Source organism: Puma concolor, chromosome C1, assembly GCF_028749965.1.
Source record: "Puma concolor isolate L17-30 chromosome C1, mPumCon1.1.hap2, whole genome shotgun sequence".
NCBI classification, from domain to species: domain Eukaryota; kingdom Metazoa; phylum Chordata; class Mammalia; order Carnivora; family Felidae; genus Puma; species Puma concolor.
In genome coordinates this window covers 145,944,647-145,962,310 of record NC_141674.1, presented here as the reverse complement: position 1 = coordinate 145,962,310, position 17,664 = coordinate 145,944,647, and the positions used below count along the sequence as shown (strand labels likewise).

At 37.9% G+C, this 17,664-nt stretch overlaps 1 protein-coding gene across 1 annotated transcript in view; it reads right to left on the bottom strand.

Moving 5' to 3' along the window:
* KCNJ3 (potassium inwardly rectifying channel subfamily J member 3) overlaps window positions 1–17,664 on the bottom strand; it is a 154,102-nt gene that overhangs the window by 28,295 nt on the left and 108,143 nt on the right. The window lies entirely within an intron of this gene.

The following is a 17,664-nucleotide window of genomic DNA, read 5'->3' as shown; positions in this document are numbered from 1 at the left end:
CAGTAAAATAATATAATTCATGTTAGAAAAGAATTCCAAACTTCAATATTTCTACAAAATATCCAATGCCAAATTTAACTTAAAGCCTCAACTACAGCTTATTCAAGCTAAAAACATGCGTAATTATAGTACTACAAACGATCATTCTAGCTACTCCTACATCAGATTACTTTATACTATTCTTTATTGGTACGCTGCACACTCAGATGCTGATAATTTTAGAAAATATAACCCTAACCCTAACCTACTTCATTTTAATAATTTGAGCAATTTAAATTGTTAACAATATTTTGTTAGCACATTAATAAAAATAAAGATTCATTTACTTGAAACAATTAGAACCTTACTCTTGTAATCTACTAGAGATGGCCTGTTCCCATTCAAACACAGTGTCCATTATCACACGAAAAAGTTCAGAACCCATGCTACAGGAATTATGAACTATATAGGCTAAACTGATCATAGCTTTCTTGAAGCAAAGGCAAACTTAAAGAGATCTATTTTTCTGCATAATAATGAATGAGGTTGTCATGGGTCCAACTTCTCTAGTATATGCCATACTCACTACTTCATTTTGCCATGACAGAAACTGAAAAAAATAAACATATTTAAATGTTATCCTAGTTCAGCTAGAGCTACTGAGATATCCCAATGGTTCAAGATAAGGACAGGCACACAGATTGGAGATGAAGACATTATGAATAGCTCTGGTCGTACTGTAGCTTAAAACTCACATAATAATAAAAAAAAAACACTAACAAGTGATATATGACTTTTTACACCTCATATATTTGAAAACCTGCTCAGTCTCATTTGCAAACATCTGTAGATACCGTATTTCAAACCTAAATACTTGAGTCGGAAAAATATTACAGTGCTACTTGTTTTTAATATTTTTGTGCAGAACATCACCATGAAGGCATGACAAGTACTCTAGGTAGTAAACAGTAACAGTGGCATGCTGAGGGACTCTGTAAAAATAAGTCCCCAAATAAGAAAGTAGCATGACTGCAGTCTCAGGGACACGTCTGCTGTCAGACGCACATTTGTTTGAAAGAATTAGCATATTCTCTTTTCTTTTTTGGAAAGATTCTGGCGCTAGCATTCCCATTTATTCACTGTAGGCTTCTGAGGTAGGTTTTGCTTTCCTGAAACTGGAAAGCCATCCCAAGAAAGGTGCAAGCTACAATCATAAAATCTTGTTAAAGTTACCGTGCAGAAAATAATCTGCAGACAACATGATATCGAAGGGCTGGAGAAATTTTTTTATTCATTTAATCTGACATCATATATATAAATTTCCCCAATGCTTTTTTACCGAGGTATACTTGACATACAGTATTGGATTAGTTTCAAGTATATAACATAGTGATTTCATATTTGTATACATTGTGAAATGGTAACCACAACAGGTGCAATTACCATCTGTCATGATATAAAGTTATCGCTGTTATTGAATATGTTCTCCATGCTGCACATTACATTCTCATGACTTATTTTATATATATATATATATATATATATATATTTTTTTTTTTTTTTTTTTTTTTTTTTTTTTTTGGAGAGAGAGAGAGAGAGAGTGTGTGTGAGTGGGGGAGAGGAGCAGAGGGAAAGAGAGAAGATCCTAAGCAGGCTCCACTCCCAGTGCGGGCTCAATCCCATGACCTGAGCCAAAATCAAGAGTTGGACACTCAACTGACGGAGTCACCCAGGTGCCTGGAAGAAGTGTGTACTTCTTAATCCCCTGTACTCATTCTCCTCCGGCCTCCCTCCCCTCTGGCAACCACCAATCTGCTCTCTGTATCTATGATTCTGGGTTTTGTTCTGTTTGCTTCGTTTTCTTTCTAGAATCCATATGTTAGTGAAATCATGTGGTGTTTGTCTTTGACTTCTTTCACTTAGTATAACATCCTCAGGGTCTATCCATGTTGTTGCAAATGACAAGATTTCATTCTTTTCTCTGGCTTGGTGGTGTTACATTGTGAGTATGTGTGTATATACAGACACCTAGGTTGTTTCCATATCTTGGTTACTGTGAACAATGCTGCAAGGAACATAGAGGTGCATATATCCTTTCGAATTAGTATGTTCATTTTCTTCTGATAAGTTGCTAGATCATAAGTAGTTCTATTTTTAATTTTTTGAGGATCTTCATGCTATTTTTCATAATGGCTGCAAAAATTTATATCCTCACCAGGATCCAAGGGTTCCCTTTTATCCACATCCTCACGAACACATATATGTTGTCTTTTTGATAAAAGCTATTCTGCCATACGTAAGGTGATATATCACTATAGAGGAAAATATATTTTTTAATAAAATTTCCAGCCTCTAAACCTTTGAAGTAAATTATCTTCTAAAAGTTGATTGCCTAGTGTTCTGCCCAAGAAAATCATGCACTTCAAGGAAACAGTGTTCATGTTTTTGACTCTCAGTGCCCAGGCTACGAATTCTCAATACCAATTTCACACACATGTACAAAGGATCCTGGGCTTTTTGAAGAATTGGCTCCTTCGAGTCTCAGATAAGCAATGCACAAGATGAGATTCTGACATCCTGTTATGCTGAAAAACACGAAAACTGCCAAAGTCTAATGGGGTTGTGAGGAAATAACCAGGTAATGAGATAGGACTGATAAGAGATGGGGAATTTAAGCATGGAAAAGAATAATGAGTCCAATGACTAAAACACTGAATGTATACAAATCCGATAACCTATAGTGATACTTAAAAACATATCTATAGATGTATAGATATAGACATTAAGAAAGAAAAAGTAGTCAAACAAACAGATAAGAGAGAAAAATAAAATCTCTGGTTTCCATTGGAGGTAGCTGGAGCACCAACCCTTTATTTTAAAAATTAATAACTAAAGGGAGAAAATTAAATTTCAGGGGTGTTATAGACTGAATTGGGTTCCCTTAAAATTCACATGTTGAAGCCTTAACCCTCAGTACCTTAGAAGGTGACTATATTTGGTGACAGGTCTTTCAAAGAGGTAATTAAGGTTAAATGAGATCATAAGGCTGAAACCCTAAGACAATATGACTGGTGTTATTAGAAGAGGAAGAAAATCCAAAGATTCACAAGCAGAGAGAAAAGGTCACATGAGGACACAGTGAGAAAACTGCCATTTTCAAGTCAAGGAGAGAGACCTCAGGAGAAACCAAACCTGTTGACATCTTGATCTCTGGGTACCAGCCTGTAGAACGGAGACAAATTGCTGTCGTTAAGTCACCCAGTCTGCAGTAATTTGTTAGGACAGCCCAGTCCAACTAATACACAGGGTAATTAAGTAATTCTAGCTGTTAAGCACAAATTTTCCTTTATGGTGTGATCATAGATAATAAATTATAAAAGAAACGCTAAAGTTACAAGATCACCATTTTGAAATCCCAAATGAAATACATGGTTTAGGCAATGATTATCAATGGATATTAAAATCATAACATGAAAAACTGACAGGAAACTTAATGACATAACCGCACTGTGACCACCTGCACCCCCCGACCTCTCTCCATCATTAAAATGGGACAAGTGTGTCCTCATGTGATACAACATTAAGTACACGGCACAGGCTTTGAAGTATTTTTGTCAAACAGATATACCTAAGTTGAATCAAGCCTTTTGATATGACTTCTCAGTTCTCAGGAAAAATACTGGATCCTGGTACATATTCAATAAACAGAATGAGGAAGCAGTCAGACAAGTTCAGATTGCAGGACATTCTACCTATCAATTGTTTGGTTTTGTTTTTGTAACTTTATGATGATGAGCAATGTGGACTGTAAATTAAACACGGGATCCTTTGAATCCTGAAATAAAAAGGACACCAGTTAAAAAAAAAAAAGAAACAAAAAAAATGGGTAAAATTAAAGTATATAGTTCAGTTAATAATATTGTACCAATACTAATGTCTTCATTTTGATCATGGTTATACAAGATGTTAACCTTAAGAGAAAGTCAGTGAAAGCTTTTCTGCAACTCTCTGTATGACTTTGGCACTGTTTCTGTAACTGAAATTATTTCAAGTTTAAAAGTATAAAAAAGAGAGAAATGCAAAAGCATACAGCATATCTGTTTCCTCATTTGAACACATCACTTGACAAGGGAACTTTTTTTTAAGACAATCTAGGAAATTCTAACATGAATTTAGTATTAGATCCACTGTATTTTGTAGGCATGAAAAGGGTGCGACAGTTATAGAACACCTCCTTATTTTGAAACAACAACAACAACAACAAAACTCAGAAGTACTTAGTGATAAATACCATGATACCAAGAATTCAACTTTAAAATTTTATGGGAAGGAAAAAAAGAAAATGAAACATTGACTATTTTTCACTGGTATGGTTAAATCTGGGGAAGGTATATGGGAGTTCATTATAACATCCTTTTGACATTTGTGCTTGTTTGCAAACGATAAAAAGCTACTAAAAAGTGTGTATTCCCTAACTTTTGCTCAGCTATCTAACTATAAGAGAGTTCCAGGCGTATTCTCTGTGTTGCTGAGCGCAATGATTATTCTGAGTGCTTGCTCTTGTGACGGCTGCTAGGATTCTCTGTGCCAGCTCTCGTGCCTGCAGGAGGATTTCACAGGACAAAGAAAGGTTTTGCAACTAAAAGCTCAAGTGCTATGGATTTCTGTTACATTTAGCATGCTACTGAATTCTAACAAGACAAACAAAATGTTAAATGCATCTGTCGTGCTTTGTCCACAATTATGATTTTCAGAAGTCTGAACATCCCATGCCTGGAATCACAGACTAATTAAAGAAGTACAGTTTCTTAAACATATATACACCTAGTAATTATTATTTAAAAAATAAAACAAAAAAACATGGGGTCCCTGGGTGGCTCAGTCGGTTAAGCGTCTGACTTCGGCTCAGGTCATGATCTTGCAGTTCGTGGGTTCAAGCCCCGCACTGGGGTCTGTGCTGACAGCTCAGAGCCTGGAGCCTGCCTCGCATTCTGTGTCTCCCTCTCTCTCTGCCCCTCACCCACTCATGTTCTGTCTCTCTCTCTCAAAAATAATTATACATTAAAAAACAAAAAAGGAAAAACCAGCCCAGGTGTAAGTGGAGGATGGCAGTACAGCAATGTGGTTAAAATCAGGATTTTAGGGTCAGACGTTTACTAGTTACATGGCTTTCATTAGCTTCTCTAAGCTTCAGGTTCTGCATCTGATAAATGAAGATAATGACAGCATTTAGAATTGTAGGAAATAACCAAGATATCACATGTACAAGATTTAGCAAAATGTCTGATGCAAAATGATTGCTAAGTAACACAAGTAATAACAAGTAATAATGATGCTATATCAATTTTGTTCTCAAGACAGAAAACTAGATGTTCCTGTTGGAATAACGCTGGCCATATGATAGGATATAGGTAGCTAAATTATGCCCACTTTACAAAAAAAAAAGTATGTCATTTCACTCACTAGCCACCTCTGTGAGAAAATATTTTCAAAGTTAACTCTAATCCAAGACCCATGGTTCAGGGGCTTTGCAGAGACTGGAGAAAGATATGTTGTCCCTCATAACCTAGACGAGCTCAAAGTCACATGGTATGATAAAAGCACTTTATTTCCTGACATCTGCTGTCTTAGTCTGCTTGGGTTGCCATAACAAAACACCACAGACGGAGTGGCCTAAAGAACAGAAATTTATTTTCTACTGTTTTGGAACCTGGAAGTCCTAGATTCAAGGTATCAGCTGATTCATTTCCTGGGGAGAGCTCTCTTCCTAGCTTGTAGACAGCTACCTTCTTTTTTTTTTTTTTTTTTTTTTTAACTTTTAAGGTTTGTTTATTTTTGAGGCGGGGAGGGGGCAGAGAGAGAGGGAGGCAGAATCTGAAGCAGGCTCAGGCTCTGAGCTGTCAGCACAGAGCTCAATGCAGGGCTCAAACTCACGAGCTAGGAGATCATGACCTGAGTCTGTCAGATGTTTAACTAACTGAGCCACTGAGGCGCCCTGACAGCCACCTTCTTGATAAGGCCTCACATGGCTTTCCTCTAAGTGCACATGGGGAGAGAAAAAGATCTGCCTCACTTCCTCTTCTTATGAAGCCATAATCTTACTGGATTAGGGTGCTACCTTTATGACATCATTCAACCTTAATTACCTCCCAAAGGCCCTCTATCCAAAGATATTCACATTGGGGATTAGGTGTTCAACATATGAATTTGGAACAAGGCAGAGTAAGTCAGTGCACAGCACATGTCATGGGATTTTTGTGTTAACTCTCTCTTTACCACAAAGAGGTGGGGGGTGCAAACATCTCTGTATGCTCAAGAGTGGCTCAGCATTTCCATATAAGGACATGGAGGCAATTATATAAAAATGATTATCTCAGTTTCTAATAGACACGAAATCAGGACATTTCTTAGTTGATGAATAAATATGACCTTGGTTGAACTGAACAAGTTTTTGCCATTCATAAGTCTTCTTATGGCCCACATTTTGAATCTCAATTGGTTAAATGTAAATCTTATTTGAGATGTGGGCTGAATACAAGGCACAGAAACAAATGGACAGTAAAACAAAGGTTAAAATAAGAGAATAGCATGAAATTAAAGGGGGGAAGATGTGGCAGTTAGGAAGCACTTCCCAACAATGAAATCTATTAGAGCAGAAAAAGTTCTCCTGGGGGAAGTATCGAGGTCTTATGGACCAAGTCATTTCAAATAGACTAGACAAAATAATCAAAAATGGCATTAAGAGAGGAGTCCCTCAAGAGAAAGACGGGGGGTAGGAGGTTGATTAGATAATCTAATAGAGCTGTCTCATCTTTAAATTTCCTTGAGTCTAAAATTCTATGAGATTTTTAGACAGTTTGATCACCCAGTAGAGAGATTTTAATTTCATTTTTTATGACATATCAAATAGGTGAACAGCAGTGATCATTCAAGCTTGGCCTGGCTTGCTCTCTGGGGCTTGGATTTCTGGCACAGAACTGACTACAGCTCTAACATCAACCTCAATGAAACCAATAATTACTAAGTAATCCCTGTGCAGAATTTCCATCAGACATCTAAGGCTCACACCAGCACTGTTAATGTAGAATTATTGAAATTTAAATCAGAAGTGTTTATCCAACACAGTGATAGATAAAGTGATTTGAGACTGCTTATCATGATTAAGCCTGAAGATTACAGGTTATTATTAGGGTGCACAAGGAATATGAAATTAATGGGAGGAAAACCAAACATAGGTTCTTATTACCAGGGGAAAGAAAAAAAAGATTGTGTCTTGAATACAATTACTGCACTAAAATGGTTGTGGGATTCTCCTGTTTCCTCCCACGGATCACGTTTATAACCGAGGACTGCCATGGGTATGACACGATGCCTCAGGGCTGAATGACCAGCCAGCAGAACAAACACAAAGTCCTGAGCTGTCTAGAATCTCTCACGGGCTTTTATCTTTTAGGTGTGAAACTATTATGAGCCAGTAAAGGGCAATGAGAAGTTGCTGTAAGAATAAGAGGGCTGACTCTGAACTGCCCCTTTAATCCACATTTCTGAATATTCCTATGTAACCATTATTCACACTTAACATGAAAATATCATCCCTGAGAAACTGGTTTCTTTCCAAGACTTACATAAACTGAACGTTTAATGGTAAATGTTATTTACTTGAACATCTGCTGATGATCTAGAATTCTCTAATACTTTATAACCCAGAGTTGTAAAGGATGCTATGGACCGAGTGTGCCAATACATAATTATTTACATTTATTAAAAAGCATGTGTATAATGTATTATAGTTCATCGTTAGTTTCATTTATGATTCATTTTACATTTTCAACAGTTAGCATGTCCTTAATAACGTTAATAGATGTGCTTTCCTCCCCAGAAAGAAAATGACCTCCTTCAGCTTAGGGATCTTTCATCCAAATATTATATTGTGTGATATATATACTGCAGGCACTACAAAACAGGTGTTGTATGAAGGGAAAAAATTAACAACAATTCAAAACCCAAAACAAACTATGATTTTTTTTTTGTTTTCATCAGTGACAGCCATACCGTAGTATGCAAATTTTTAAAAATCCACAGCTTTTGAAAAATATTGACCATGTCCCAGTAATCAATATTCCCTTTCATATAGTACTGTATGCAGCAATTTTTACTCACTTACTGCAGCTTTTTTTTTTCAGCTTCTTTATAAGAGATTCTTTTGTCTGATTCTGTTAACTAATTTTACTCCTTTTTATTTAAAAATATCCTGAATTTCTCATAAAGAATTCATTCATCGTTTCAATTATAATTTTGAGAAGCTACTATATGCCAGGAAAAAGAACATCCTCATGAAATTGACACTCTAATAGGAAAAGAGAAAAAAAGTAAACAATCGAATAACATCATGCCAGGCGTTGATATCCTCTCTGAAGAATGATTAAGCAGTGTGATCGAGAATGCACTCACATATTGGGCATCGACAAACACCTCTCTGTAGATGTGTAGCTAAAACGAGCAAAGGAAGCCGTGAAAATACTTGGCAAAATGGTTTCAGCAAAAGGACAGTAAATGCAAAGGCCCTGAGGTGGATGCAAACTTAGCAAGTATGAGTAAAAGTAGGAACATCACTTTGACTAACGGGCAAGGAGTGAGGCAGTGAATATTAAGAACTGAATCAGGGAGTCACTTAGCCCTTATAGACTGAAAGAAAGAGGCGCAGGGTATAAGACAAGAAGGGGATCTCTCCCTTGTCAAAATGCATGAGCACTTCATATGTGCCTATGCATAAGTACGCATAAAATCAACACCGGGTTGACTGAGATATTTTCCATCTATCCAGCTGATTCTTTCTGGTGAACACAGGCATTTACCATAAACCTATAAATAAATTACAAAGGAGAACACTGTTGAAAGCTGACTGTACAATCAATGTTAATATCTAATGCAATTTTAAAAAGAAAAAAAGGGGAGGTAAAAATAAAGACCTGCATAAAATATGCAGAACCTGTTTTCCTTTTACCAGTTACTAACACTGACTGTTGAACATAGTTAGCTGTCGAGACTTTTTTTTTTTTTAATTTCTGAGTATTCTCTCTAGAGAATTAAGAACTGCATACATTCACCTTCTTAGGACGGAGTTACATTCAAAACATATGGTGAACAAGCTAAGAAGAGCCTCTTCCTTAAGGAGAAAAAAAAAGATACAGAAAAATAATTTATACAGAAATATGGCTTTAAAGGAAATGTTTCTGTCGAACAGAAGTCAAATTAGGCTACTCTCTTCTCGTATGTGCCTGACTCTTGGGGGGCAGAGAAGCTACTCCTGCACATTCAACATGCCATAAATACACACGCCTTGCTTCTGGGTAAGTCACGGCGCCTGCTTTAACTGTCTTACCTATTTATGGCTGTGATCTTTTCCAGAATGGCTTTCTGGCTCTGAAACTATTTTGTGAAACAGTCTATCTTACAACAAATCCTCTTGTTTCACTTTATTCTGAGGGTTTAACAAAGATTCTAAAACGTTCCTGGGTGGCCACCTTCCAAAATGATGCACATACCATCATTGATTATAAATTTTCATCTGAAGGCCTTGGAAGGCACTGCTACTCAGATAATTGTAAAAGGAAAAGACTAAAAAGTAAGCAAAAATAATTTTCATCAACTTAATATATTGAAGGATTTCCTCCCTTATTATACATTACTTTCATATTCTACAAATTCACTGTGACTTATAGCACTATTATACCAGGCACTGTATATTTGAAAACTTTGCTAGTAATTCATGGAATTACATTTGTCCCCTGGGAGTAGAGCTATGTCATCCTATGTAAAAAGTCAGATACTTAAGTATTAAACAAAAGAAATCATTACATTTGTTTATTTATTTATTTATTTACTTATTGTTTATTTATTTTTGAGAGACAGAGAGAGAGAGCATGAGCAGAGGAGGGGCAGAGAAAAAGGGATACACAGAATCTGATGAAGGTTCCAGACTCTGAGCTGTCAGCACAGAGCCTGATGTGGGGCTCGAACTCATGGACCATGAGATCATAACCTGAGTCAAAGTCGGATGCTTAACTGAGCCACCCAGGCACCCCTAACAAGAGAAATCATTAAATTTAATTTAAAAAGTCAAGCTGTGTCTTAAAAAAAAAAAAAAAAGTGTACCGGGTGATAATCCTGACAAAAGTGTTGATGCATTAATGACAGGCCATGAGAGAATGTGATGAGACCAGAACTGGTAACAGAGTTTAGCTAACGTGACATGCAGTCATTGCCCAGGGAATGGCAACTGCATTACCTGTTAATTACACATTTTTAAAAGCTACAAGTTGTGACTATTTATCTGGGGCAAGTAAGCTCCATTTTGGAATATAATGTTGGAGGGACAATGCGTTTATATTATTTCTATATGAGGAAGATTCCAGCTGCCACCATCGGAGTCTATAACTCAAGCCCTTCCCCAGTCTTAACATTTTGTCCTTAGAGCAAAAAGGTTGAGCTTACAAGATGAATAAGAAGAGTTACATATTTCAATCCCTAATGTGAAGTCTGATTCAGCTCCCTGGATGATGTTAACATCACACCCATGTTATTTCATATTCTGCTGAGCAAACTTTATAAAATGTATAAAACTGGCTCTAAATAATAACAGATTTGTCTTGAGCAGCGGCTCATTAGGAAATCTTTCTGAACCTACACTCTACCAGAATTCACTGAAGTGGGCAAGAACATGTAAGAGAAAAGGGGAAAGGGTGAATGCAACTTTGGATCCTAAAAGAAGTAAACTGTGCCAAATAGAGTGTAGGAGGTATCAGATGACGGAAGGGTGACTTTGGTCCACAATTCCAGGTATGATAAAAAAGCCCGTTTGGGAAATAAGTGGAGCACATCTCAGAGGACCACGGATACCATTTGCTATCTTACAGAGGTCATGGGCGGTGGGTTCTCAGCAGCTGTTCTTCAGGTAGAGGATTCAGAGGGCTTCGCGTCGTTAGCACTTGGAAAAGACTGTGTCAGGCAGAAAAGACGGGGACAGCTGCAACCTGGTTCCTAATGTGGGCAAATAGGCTTAAAAAGAGGGGGTGGTCTGCCCTGTTGACTAGTACATATATTAAAGATACTCCTGGGGTGCTTGGGTGGCTCAGTGGGTTGAGCGTCCGACTTGGGCTCTGGTCATGATCTCACGGTCTGTGAGTTTGAGCCCTGTGTCGGGCTCTGTGCTGACAACTGGGAGCCTGGAGTGTGCCTCAGATTCTGTGTCTCCCTCTCTCTCTGCCCCTCCCCCACTCATGCTCTGTCTCTCTCTCTCTCTCTGTGTCAAAAATAAACGTTAAAAAAAATTAAAACAAAAAAAGATACTCCTTAGCTATCCAACACAGCACTTACAAGTGTGAGTTTCACCTACTTACTAGCTATGCAACCTGAAGTCGTAAGTTAACACCAAGCCCTTACTAACATCAATTCCTGCCTCTGAAAAACAAGAATGATAATAATAATACTTATTTTGTGGATACTACCTAGATTAGTGAAGACACTGAATGTAAAGCACTAATATAGGACCCCTGGGGGGCTCAGTTGGTTAAGCGTCCATCTTCGGCTCCGTGAGTTCAAGCCCCGTCATGGGCTGTGTGCTGACAGCTCGGAGCCTGGAGCCTGCTACAGATTTTATGTCTCTCTCTTGTTCTGCCCCTCTCCTGTTCTTGTTCTATCTCTCTCTCTCTCAAAAATAAACATTAAAAATTTTTTAAGTAAAGCAATAATATATATTAAGACTCACAGGAAGTGCTCAATAAATATTGATTCAGATTATTAATATCCATATCTATAATGAAGAATTTTTCATTTTTTCTAGTTTCACTGTATCCTATGACAGACAATCTGGCATGTGACCTGGCAAAGAAAATTATAGACAAACTATTTTAATATCTCTTCACCGGGTTATGGAGAACCATAATAAATTGAAACAAAATTCTGTATAGTTCATATCAACTTCCAATATTGTACCATGCCTACAGGAATGAGAAAACAGAAAGATCCCAGATGTGTTATTAAAAAAAGATTCTTCAGTCTGAAACAGGGGGTTAACATGGAGACTCACCATTGCCCTGGAGATCCACTGTCTTACTGTGAAATCAATGTTCTATAAGAAATATAAAACAACTCTAGAAAATTTCTAATTTGTCTTCTCAATAGAATTCAAAAGATTCTGTAGTTTTCACAATGTAAACAAACAGTCATGATACACTAGGAAAGCTTAGATAGAGGTTTTTTAAGGTTGCTTTAAAGGCTTTTTTTTAATGTTTACTTTTGAGAGAGAGAGAAAGAGATAGAACGTGAGTGGGGAGGGACAGAGAGAGAGGGAGATACAGAATCTGAAGCAGGCTCCAGCCTCTGAACCCACAAACCGCAAGATCATGACCTGAGCCAAAGCAGAAAGCTAACCGATTAAGCCACTCAGGCGCCCCAATTGTTTTAAAATTAAAAGTACAAATATACAAACTAAAGTATAAAATTATATATTACATACATACATGTACACCTATTTGTTACAATTTTGGTCCTTATTCTTCTTTTTCAACTAACAAATAGAATACTTACTGTGTCCTACACACTGTGACAAGGTTGTCTGTCAAAATTTCATTGATTATATAAATATGCTCCTGTTCAGGTCTACTGGGCTTTTGATTAGAATGGAATTATTTTTTTTACATCAATTTGAACAAAGTTTTCCCTTTTTAATATTGATTCTTTTAGTCCAGGACAATGGCATTCAAATTTTGTATTATACACAGTCAATAAGCATTTATGAAAGGAATAAATAAATGCCACCCAATTATTTTTTGCAATGTCCTTTAAAAAAAGGTCAACATTTAAAGGTTATTTCAAAGCATTTTGTGTTTTTAATTTGGTAAATTAAATGTTTTTCCTCTTAGAGAATTTTCTATTTAATTGTCACTATCTAGTAGTAAAGGCTGCTGAATGGAACTTTTTCCTTTGCCCAACAATTGACACCAGGGGAACAACTTTTATGAAAACCCAAAGGGGGCTGTAAGTATTTTTTTTTAAAAGAGAACTGCAAGCAACAGGGGCTAGATCCTTCTACCAAGCTAGTTAAGTGTGGCAAAACTGGATAAATACCACCAGTCTCTGCTTCAAGCCCACAGTTCCCCCTCTGGTATCCCGTTTCTCTAAGATGGCTGTAAAGCACACTAACAGTTGCTTCTTACCTGGACATTCCTCAAGAAGACAGTCTTGCCGGAGCAACTCATGCTGGTAGGATGACAAGGGACAATGGATGTTGTGGGGGGGTGGGATCTCACATTAGCTGACAGGGGCCAAAGGGAGACAAAGCTGCTACTCTCCAAGAAGTGACGGAGAGGCTTGAAATACAGTTGAAAACTGTCCCCCAAACACTCTTATCTTTCCTGAGAAAGCTACTTCATTGGCAAAGACTCCAAACACACATGGATCCAATTTAAAACCCACCCTCTCGGTTGATGGGGGGTGGGAGGGAGGGGAGGGTGGGTGATGGGTATTGAGGAGGGCACCTTTTGGGATGAGCACTGGGTGTTGTATGGAAACCAATTTGACAATAAACTTCATATATTGAAAAAATAAATAAAAATAAATAAAAAATGAAAAATAAAAAAAAATAAAACCCACCCTCTCATCCGTATCACATTTAACATTACCTGTTATTTAACACCTACTGTATCTCCTATCTCTCTTTTGACCAAGCACTCCAGAAGATCTAAAAGGGGTGGGGAAGGAGATGCCCCCAAACACACTTCTTCTCCACAAGGCTCTGAAGGAGTACACCATGGCCTTTCCCCATTGGGGTCCTTCACCTCAACTGGACTATAGCTGGGTTTTAATGGGTTATTATTTATCTGTATTTAGTGTTTCATCCACACTTATTAAATATGCAATAAATATAATAAATATATAAAAGTGAAGAAAATTGTCCACGCTTTATCCCACAAAGGAACAAACCTAGTCCTCCTACTTCCACTCTGGGCAGCATAATGCAGAAAGTAACACAACAAAATGTTCTAAAATAACATTTAACTTGGAGAAGGAAAGGGCTCTACGTGAACAATAGCAAATAAAATGTCTTCCTTCTGATGAAGTTTTATAAGGCTATGAAATCAAAGCACTTGCCAGGAAAGAAAGTTTTATCTTATTTTTTATTTTTTTAATGTTTATTTATTTTTGAGAGAGAGAGAGAGAGACAGAGTGTGAGTGGGAGAGGGGAGAGAGAGGAAGACACAGAATCTGAAGCAGACTCCAGGCTCCGAGCTGTCAGCAGAGCCTGACGCAGGGCTTGAACTCAATGAACCTTGAGATCATGACCTGAGCCGAAGTCCAATGCTTAACGGACTGACCCACCCAGGCGCCCCAGGAAGAAAGTTTTATGTATTTAGATCTCGGCCTGTATCTATTATAGTTTCTTTTTACTGGTCTAATAAATGACTTTGCTGCAATGAGCTCAAATAAATATTGAAATTAGATGCCCATCTCGTTAATTTTGGTTTAGTTTCTATTTTCTTAATTCATCTGTACTTTAGTATATTTTTGGATATTTTTCAAAGAGTAAACCAACTGTGGTAGTACCATTTAATGATTATGTTAATATAAATTTATTTGGAAAGCCAGGTTTAAGACATGCTGAATCCACTGGTCTTCTGCTTTGATTAACTGTCTTGTTTAGTCTTATGATTGTATTTTTTAAGTATATAATATCTTACCTCATTAATTGCTTTAATAATTGCATTTCTGATATCCTATCTAATAGGATATGTTTTTTTTTAAGTTTGTTTGTTTGTTTATTTATTTATTTATTGCACAAGTGGGGGAGGAAAAGAGAGAGAGGGAGAAAGACAGAATCCCAAGCAGGCTCCACACTATCAGCACAGAACCTGATGTGGGGCTCAATCACAACCTGAGCTGAAATCAAGAGTCAGACACTTAACTGACTGAGCCACCCAGGTGTCCCTAATAGGATATGTTTTTTTAATGTGCCCTTGTCTTGCCTATTTTTCTTACTCCCTGACCTTAGAGAACACGTCTTAATAATTTTAAAAACCATATTTAGTGCCCTAAACATATAAATGTTTCATTTATGTGGTACTGAACTAACTTTTGGAAAAATGTAAACAAAATAAATGTGTATGTATGTATGTATGTGTGTATATCTGTAGTTTTTAATGATGTGTAATATCATATGCATTATGGGAAATAGTTATTTCTTTATAAAAATTCATACAAAGGTATAAAGTATGAACTATGAAGTATGAACTATGTATAAAGTATGAACTATGAATATGAACTACTTCATATCTTGTATGAAGTAAGCATACAATGCCAGCTCTTTGAATATTGGACAAAAAAAATATTATGGTGGATAAGACACTATTCTACAAAGTATGTTATTGCTCTATATGAATATATAAACCAAGATGACTTTGGGTTCTGGCTCACAGTTCATAAAAGAGACAACTGACCCCTCTGCTTCTGATGGAAAACCAGCGAATAAAGGAAAAATCCCAAGCTAAGGCTTTTTGTAGTATAAGGAAGTTAAACAAAAACCTGACTACTTTCTGTCAATCCAATGCTACTTTTTCTCAGCCCTGTATGAGTGTTTCTGATCATTGCTTTGTAGAAATTCACTTTGCCCCTCAGTTTGGTAATTAACCTAATTATCTTACATTAATTAGCGACCTCTAGCCTCGTCATTTTCACAGCACTGCTGTAGGTGAGGTCACTGACCCCTTTCCCCAGGTTTCTGCCTACAGAAATGAAGTTCTAATTTCTCAGAGGTATTGGGAAAATGCCTCTTGCCATTCTTACTTACCTGAGTGGTGGCATCAGGAGAAAGAACTGGGTACATTTATCAGCAGTTAGAGATTTTCTTTCTCTGCCGCCTTTGTTCCTCGCTAAGATGTCCACTCCTGGGTGCACCTACCTGCAGCCTGCAGGGGTGCTTAAATATGCTGGAGGGAGGGCAGCGGGAAGCTATTACTATTCCTGTCTGATCAACCACCTTCCCGCCGCATCACTGTGTCCTGCGAAACTAAATTATGTCGTATTTTCAGCCTTCAAGATTCACGCATTTGCTGTCTGACGATGGTGCACCTTTTGTCACAAAGGCCACCCAGCATTGATTCAACCATTCAAGGTATTTGATGGACATTTCACACTTCTTTCATCCTGAAATGCCAGTGTCATGAAGAAGGGGCATTTTTTTTTAATGCATTGAAAATATTTCTGACTCTACCTCCTTCACTTTTCCTGATCCACGTACCTTACTTAAGGCAGTTTGGTCACCCGATGTGGCAGTTCTCCAAAGTGGCTCTTTTCCTGGTCATCTCCTGAGCAGTGACCAGGATCACAGTGTTGAGGAGTTGTACTGACCTATTTTGAAAATCTGGGATTGCATTCTATCTTTCCCGGCCACATTGCTTCTTTTTTATGCCCTAACAACAGCCTCAGGTCAGCCTGGTACATATTCTGGGTGGCAACCTGGCCAAATGGTTCAAACTTAATTCTGGTTCAGCCACCCGAATCCTCTTGCTGTGTTGTTACAGTCATGAAGATAATAATTACTAAGCTGCACATACTAGTCCTCTCTAGTCCATGACAGAGACCCATGTGAGGCAAGGTAGGAGGGAGGGCAATACTGCATCTCAATAAATGTTACTAAGATGCTCTTATCCCTCTTGCATCTAACACTCCAGCTGAAAGGTCTGGGTACAAGGAGATGATGACTGGAGAACAGGTAAATTTACAGCTACTAGAATGGGAAATGCTAATTCTGGGGAGTACAGGGAGAGCAACAATTCTGACATGTGGGAGGGAACACCGTAGGATTGGGGACGGGGTGAGTACAGAGCAGGCAGAGAGACTAATGATCTTTTGTCTTTTAGAACCGACCTGGAAGCTTTTTCACAAAGAAAAACATCCCAGCGCATCTTTCACAAAAGACAACAAGCTGCTTATTAAATGACTCCTAGACCTGCCATGCCCCACCAAATGGTGGTGACCATGACTTGATATTTAGTCTCTACAACTTGACTGAGAAGTCAATCAGAAACATTAGCGAGTGATCCCAGATGCTGCAGGTCCCACACAAAATGCCTGTCAACACCTCTAAATGTCTTTCCACCTCTATTCCCATCTTCACCACTGGGTCATGACGGGGGATAGAAGAATGCCACCCAGCAGGGTGACAAATACTATATGTCAGTGTGACTGCCGTCAGGTAATCTCTCCAAAGACACAGCTGAACCAGATTTGGGAAAACTAACATTTACCAGCTGGCCAGGAGGGCACTTTGGAGACTGTTAACCTGTGTCCCCTGACTGATGTAGGTCATATCTGTAGCGAACAACAACTACAATACTCTCCTTCCAGGGGCACCTGTGTGCCCCTGGGACTGAACTACTTCTGGAGAAGCTACATATTAACTTGCATGAACTTGCCCTAGTGTGCACCTAAGGAGTGATCAAAAGAGCTCTTCAAATGTTTAAGAAAACACCACCTGTGGCTCCCAGGTGATTGTGAAGATCTCTCTGGAATAGGGTACTCTAAGCTACTTGGGGAGTTCCCAGAAGGGATAAATCCCTGTGTGTGCATTCATTGGGTGGTTATCCCAACAATGGGAGCCATCCAGTCAGAACAGGTAGTAAAAGAATG